Genomic DNA, 6,827 nt, shown 5'->3' on the forward strand with positions numbered 1-6,827 from the left:
ATAAAGAAAAGGTTTAAAATGGTATTAAATGGAACCCGATTGGTTCAAAGGTATGGAATTTGTATAGCTACATGGTTAGCTTGAAAGTGGAAAAGAATTTGATATTACCTTCTTGTGTATTCATATATTTGTTATATATGTGAATAGTTGTTTTATAAAGATTTTGGTGATCATTCACCTGCAATTACATGATTAGGGTAACTCACTAGACTCTTTAGTCTAACCCTCGTTTTGTGATTTTAAAATATGTATTGCAGGAGGTGTAGAAGGTAADGGAAAGGGAAAGATGTAATGTTTTTTCTTAGATGCATTATGGATGAAGAAATGCTTTTGATATATAGTTTTGTTGATTAGTACAAGATTGTATTTTGAAATTTTGGACCTTGTATTTGGTCATGATAGTATTCTTGTACTAAGGGACCCAGATGTATATGAATATGTATTCCTTTGGTATGAAATATGTGTTACATGCAATGTGTAGGTTGGGGCGTTACATTCATTAAAAATAGTTTCATCAGCACACTTTATAAGCTTTGACATACGGACAACACGCTAGATGAACTTAGTTTCATGTATCCATCATAACCTTTAAATTAAGGTTATGAAACTGATGAAAATGGTTTCATCAATACACTGACAACAATTCTGCTGAACTATATTTTTATGAACTTAGTTTCATGTTTCCATGACATCTTTAAAATAAGGTTATGAAACTGATGAAAAATGGCTTCATCAGTACACTGACAACAATTCTGCTGAACTATGTTTTTATGAACTTAGTTTCATGTATCCATCTCACTTTTAAAAGCATGTTATGATTCTGATGAAGATGGTTTCATCTGTACACTGACAACAAATATATTCTGATGAAGATGGTTTCATCAGTACACTGACAGCACCGATTTCATCAAATATATCTTTGACGAATGTTTCATTGAAGGATATCGAATCCATAAGAGTATGTGAAATTGAACCCATTGTGCCAAAGCTTCATCGAATTCATCCAGGTTATTATTTTTTTTTTCTATAGAAATCTTAATGTTTCCATATCAGTTTCAAATATACATAGTAATTAGAAGGTTACAACCATAAATAGGATTATTATTTTTAATTAAAAATAATAATAAATATGTAAAATTATCAAAGAACAACATTAACCTTTTCATTTAAAAAAAGGCTATTCATTGATTGGTTGAAAAAAGGGTTGCAAGGGTTGTAAAAATATACAAGGTTGTAAAAAAAATATACCCTATGTATGTATATATATTTATATATATATATATATGGTGTGTGTGTGGGGGGGTGTAATAACCAAAAAAAATTGGTAGTCGTTAAATTTCAAGGACTTATAGTGTAAATGCAATCAAAATGAAAGGTTTAAACCCTAAAATTTAATGTAATTTAATGGCAGAAAACCCAATGGTCATGAAACCGACGGTCATTAATCTTGGCTTATCGTTTCATATTCCGTGAAACTGACGGTCATTAATCTTGGCTTATCGTTTCATATTCCGTGAAACCGACGGTCATTAATCTTGGCTTATTGTTTCATATTCCGTGAAACCGCCGATGACTTAATATAAAATGGAAGTTTGTAGCTTTATGTGAATTTTGGGGTCAAGAAGGAGAACTATTGTGAGAAAAGGCGACGGTGGACGTTGTAATGAGAGTCGACGGTGTTGTACATCACATATAGTTCGACGCCAACCGGGAGACGCTAGCCTCTTCAGAGAACGGTTTGGACTACGAATTGTACAGTGAGTTACACATGATTTATTATTAAAATGGTTGCATGCCTTATTATCCAAAAGTTGTTTGAAGTTTCTCGAGATTTTTGATATGCTATATATGCATGAAAAGTTCGATATTTTTATAATATGTGTTTTGAGTAATTGTGTGTCAATGGGGATGTACTAAGGTATGATTTGTAAAGACGAGCATGTTTTGTGAGCTTGTCTAAGCCATAAGTGCGGACATGTTGTGTGAGTTCGCCAGTTAATGTTGTGTGCGGTAGACATCTCCCATGACGCCGTTGTTTTGTGATGTAGACACGCATTATAATATCTTTATTTTGTGAAAAGTATTATTCTCATCAAGGCATGCTAATTTATGAAGTTTCATGAAAATTGTTTATTATAAAAGTTGTTGTTCATGCATGAAAACCGTGGATTCACTGGGTCTAAGGCTCATCCAAAACTCTTTTAAAACTTTTTACCCAGGCGGCTTTTGAGTGGAAAGAAAAGTGCAATAAAGAGAGAAAGATTAGCTCCAAAGAAGGATATGTGCAGATCAATGCATTGTTATATAGAGCAAAGTTATGCTCTTCAAGATTATAATGTTAGATGGTGATATAATTTGTAAGATTTGAAAATTTATTTTCGCTGCAATGTAAGTGTTTGATCTTGGGCTACTAGTTTTGATATATTTAAGTATTTGAAGTTTTGGGATGTTACAGGGGGGTGTTACAGTTTGTCCCACCAAAGTTTATTATAAAAATAAAAGTATCGAATCCTTTATAAAAAAGAAAGTATAAGGACGGGAAGGTTTAATGGACGAAACTACATCTCACTTATGTCACTTTAATTGACGAAGTTTTTAGGAGGAAACATATCATTAGACCATTAATGTGCACCGTTGGGTTAAATGTTCCTTAATCATGATTTTTAGTATAAAACCATATATGACACAAGTGTTCTTTTAATCACAAGGAATTCTGTAATTCTTTTCAATTTTTTAAGGGTTCCAATTTATTTTCAAAGAGAGAAAAGAGCATACATATTATAACCTATCTTTATCATATATCCTTATCTATTAAAACATCAATTCTGAATTGCAATCAATACGTACATGGTAACCCTTACGTAACTGTACTATTAAAACTGTTGTATTGTAATGATCGCTATATAAAAACTGTTGAATAAAAATGTTGAATTAGGATAATGTTAAAGATGAAGTAAATATTTATAATGGTTATCATTTTAATGATATTAAAGAAAGATTTTTAATGTTATAATTTATAGAGAAAGTCTTATATGTTTTTATTTATGTATTAAAAATGCATTAATATTTTTGAATTCGATAATAAGGTGAACTAAAAAGTTGTTGGTGTTGAAATATATTGTATTTTTAACAATATCAACTTTTGTTTTTTTTTTTTTTTTGTCAGGTTTATTTTTAAAAAGGACCTGTATCGTCAAAGTTTAAAGGTTAAAAGGGCTTAGGGTTACGCCTCGCTTTTTGGAATTCATGAAGGGTGGCGGACCATTTCTTTTTTTCTTTAGGTTCTCTTTAATAAATATCTTATAAATATAAATAGAATTTTTTTTTCTCAAGATTTCTATGTTTTCAGTTTCATTTTTGTAATCTCTCTAAAATTCTCTCTCGTCTTCTTCGTAGTTTAGCTAGCTAGATCTTATATATAATCTAGGGTTTGCATTTTTGTAATATGTTTTTGATAAATAAGCAGTAAAAAAAATTTGTTTATCATTTTGTACATGTGGAAATTACAAAAGTGTGTCTGATTGGTTTGAACTTGAGTTTCAAAGGTCAAAAGTGTCTGGAGATCCCAGGTTCAAATCGAAGGAGGAATAAAAATCTTCATGTGGCCACGGAGGTCCAAATGCGGTAACTCCAGACTACCTGCCAAACAAATAGTCGTCCTGGGATTAATCGACTCACATAACAAGTTAGATATTTAAATTAATAAAAAAAAATTGATAGGTTATATTGTAACAATAAATAAGTAAAGGTTAAAATGAATAAGGTTTTAATACAAAATATTCTAATTTATTAATGTCATATTAAATTTCTAATATTACAATATTTAAAAGTTAAAAAGGAGAAATAGGTTTTATTGGGGGATGTATACCATAGAAAGTAGGAACATGCATGTAGAATTACAAATGCACAAAAAAGTCAACTTCGAAGTCGTGGGCTATATCAGTCTAAAAGCTTGGATCAAGTGGTTGTTTATTTAAATATTTATTCGGTAAATGCTTATTTATAGGAGTCAATATTATAGTTTATTTTGATGAGTAAGATTTTAGTACATCAAAACGTATTGAATGCAACAATTTACCGGGTAAGCGCTTACTTGGGTAAGAGTCGTAATCTTCACTTACCAAGTAAGACTCTTCATCCTTCTCATCGCTCTTACCTGGTAAGATTCTTGGCCCTTGTCATGTTCATCCAATAAGAAATTTTTTTCGGTAAGCACTTACCAAGTAAGCGTTTAGTAAACGGCCCCAGACCCCTAAGTGAGCCCGAAGCTCAGTTCCAATCAGACTCCGAAACCTGCTAATGCAAAAAGTTTGGAGTAGGTCAGGTTTGGAAAAGATCTGTTTGAGAAACTTCAATCAAATCCAAAATAACCTAGCATGAAAGAAAACCGATTGAGCCATCTTCAACACTTAGTCTGGCCCAGCCCAGTCCACCCCATATGTTTTTTATACTTGTTGAAAACGGTTTTGGAAGATATGGCCGAAAAAGGGTCTTGTGTATGTCTATATATAATGGGATAAATGAATGAAATAGCAATCTATTTTTATGAATTTTTTTTTATTACAGAATAATACTTTCATTTTTTCTTAAGTACAGTAATGTATAACATGTTACCTTTTAGATTTTTTTTATATTAATAAATAGTTCAAAAAAACTATTTACTTTAATATATTTATATGTCAAGTAATTTTTTAAACAAGTATGATATATTCTTTAAAATATAAATATTTTTTTGAATAAAAAACGTAACAATTCTTATTTTTTTTTTCTAAATACATATTTTTTTAAAATGTTAGCGAGATAAATTGTATTTTATTAGTTTTCTTAATACTGACATATTAATGAATAATTTAGAAATTTTCTAAAATTTTGTTAATATATTGACTAAATAACATGTAAAATCAATTTTTATCAAAGCATAATGTTATTATAAGAAATGTCATATCAATAAAATTTTAGACGTAAACATCTGATGTGGACAATGACATATGACATGGAAACGGGGTAGCTTGTGTCAATGCTCTTATTGGCTTTGTGCAATCATCTCAATTTTGAGTGTCTAATTTTTAATTAAATTTAAGATTAAAAACGGATAGTAAATTTAGGTAAACATGTTTGATTAAATATACAATCATATAATAAAAAATTAAAACTAAAAGTATAATGTTGTAATAGGAACCGATGATGCTACAATAAAATAATTATGAAAATACAATGTTATAATAAGAAATGACATGTCAACGATACACTATATATGGACAACCTATATGGACAGTGGGGTGGCAATTAAACCTGATATAATGAGTAAATTCAATCAAAAAGTTACTTAATGTTATAATAGGTTTTTCAAAATACAATACCCTAATAAAAAGTAATTTAAAAATAAATTGTTGTAATAAAAATAATTATAACAAATATTAATATTTTGCAAATAAACAAAAACAATGATATTATATTTGATGAAACAAGGACTTTACACATTCAACGGAAAGATTGGTTGAACTGATTTGTTTACGACTATCAACACTGCTCTCATTCCACGAACCCAAAATTGTTTTCATTTTTATTAAATACTTATTTATGACGGTTAAAATAGCAATAAAAAAGTACTGAAACTTCATTTTACTTGGATTTTCTAATTGACTTAAAAATTAAATACAATTATATAAACAAAAAATAAAATCAATGTAAATAAAGAATAGACCAGAAACATTTATTAGCAATTTAACATGTATCATAATATAAAGGGAAAAGTCCAAAAAAACCCAATGGACTTTACTGTTTGAAACGATTAAGTCCTTGGACAATTTTTTGGAACAAATAAATCCTTGGACATTCTAGAACCTGTTAAATAAGTCATTAGACATTACAAAACCTGTTAAATAAGTCCTTGGACTTTTTAAAATCTGTTAAATACATTTTGTTAGTGGAAAAAGTCCAAAAAGACCAATGGACTTTCATATTTTGAACGATCAAGTCCTTAAACATTTTTGAATGAAAAAAGTACTTACATTTATAAAAAAACAAATATATCATTCTCATTACTCTTCACAAAACATACAAAAGTTGTATCCAAAACATAATAATCTGTATACAAATTTTGGGCATAATTTTACCAAAAGTCAAACCAAAATACGTAACAAAAGTTGAACCAAGAAAAAGCTAACAATTGCACCATTATAGTGTTACTCTGCAGGTTAGTGTTTCCTTGAAGCTCCATTTCTTGTACATTTTGCAATTTTATGTGAACCCCATTGTATATTTTGCTGTTTCATCAATATGGATTTTGGCAAATTATCCTTGACCCTTGACCCTTGGTATTTGCAACTGAATCTTGAGTGGATTTTGGCAATTTTTCTTTCATTCACCGATATGGATCAGCACGAGTGGATGATGGCTAACAACTCCCACTACATGACAAGCAATTTGAAAAAGAAAATGGTGACATGAATTGAAGCACTAACGAAATACCAAACCATGAAATAAATTAATCATCCAAGTGAAATCCAAACAATCCAACTTAATCTTGGCCCTTAGCAACTTGACCCTTAAAGTTCAGAATCCCGATCTGCAATCAAACAACATCTAAATAGAGAATAAACCATGTATCCCAAATACCATGACCAACCTTCATAGAAGAAACCAAGTGAAGAAATGGAGTCCAACCAGCAAGTGAACCACTCAACCAACTATTAGATCGAGTCTAACTAGCCAAACCAACCATAGTTATTAGTCCATCCATCAAGCCTGTTAGTTCTTAAGGACTAGGGGTGTAAACGAGCTACTCGAGCTCATTTATCTCCAGCTCGAGCTTAATAATTATCGAG

This window comes from Cynara cardunculus, assembly GCF_001531365.2.
Source record: "Cynara cardunculus var. scolymus isolate 2C chromosome LG 12, CcrdV1, whole genome shotgun sequence".
Taxonomy (NCBI): domain Eukaryota; kingdom Viridiplantae; phylum Streptophyta; class Magnoliopsida; order Asterales; family Asteraceae; genus Cynara; species Cynara cardunculus.